Raw genomic sequence first — 719 nt, forward strand, 5'->3', positions numbered from 1 at the left:
TGTTTATTGACCATGTGCATGGAAGGGGTAGAGTGAGAAGGAGAGAGAGATAACCCCAAGCAAGCTCCACGCTGTCAGCACAGAGCCCATCATGAGGCTCAATCCTACCAACTGTGAGCTCATGACCTGAGCCAAAATAAAAAGTCAGATGCTTAACCAACTGAGACACCCAGGCGTCCACAAGACCTTTTTTTAAATTATTTTTTAATGTTAATTTATTTTTGAGAGAGAGACAGAGCACAAGCAGGGGAGGGGCAGAGAGAGAGGGAGACACAGAATCTGAAGCAGGCTCCAGGCTCTGAGCTGTCAGCACAGAGCTCAATCCAGGGCTGAACCCACGAACCACAAGATCATGACCTGAGCTGAAGTTGGATGTTTGGCTGAACCCAGGCACCTCAAAGCAGAAGTCAGCAAGAGGCCCCAGTGAGGATTGAACTCACAATCCCTGGTTTACAAGACCAGTGCTCTAACCACTGAGCTATGGAGCCTACCCCAAGACCTTTTGATTAACATGATTAACCTGAAAATAATTCTCTGTATCCTTTTCTCTCTCTCTCTCTCATACACACACACACACACACACACACACACACACACACACACCAGATTCCTCTGCCTCCAGCAGAAACCCATCCCATCTAGGCAGCGTAGTAGATGGTAGACAGCAGGCTCCTTGAGAAAATCAACAGTGTGGCTCATCTCTGGACCCCGCCTCTTCT

At 48.1% G+C, this 719-nt stretch overlaps 1 non-coding gene across 1 annotated transcript; it reads right to left on the reverse strand.

Moving 5' to 3' along the window:
• Nucleotides 1–415: 415 nt before the first annotated feature.
• TRNAT-UGU lies at nt 416–488 on the reverse strand. Its single transcript has one exon. It is a non-coding gene; the product is annotated as a tRNA-Thr (tRNA).
• Between the last annotated feature and the right edge of the window lie 231 nt (nt 489–719).

The sequence above is a fragment of the Panthera tigris genome, chromosome B1, assembly GCF_018350195.1.
Source record: "Panthera tigris isolate Pti1 chromosome B1, P.tigris_Pti1_mat1.1, whole genome shotgun sequence".
NCBI lineage: Eukaryota > Metazoa > Chordata > Mammalia > Carnivora > Felidae > Panthera > Panthera tigris.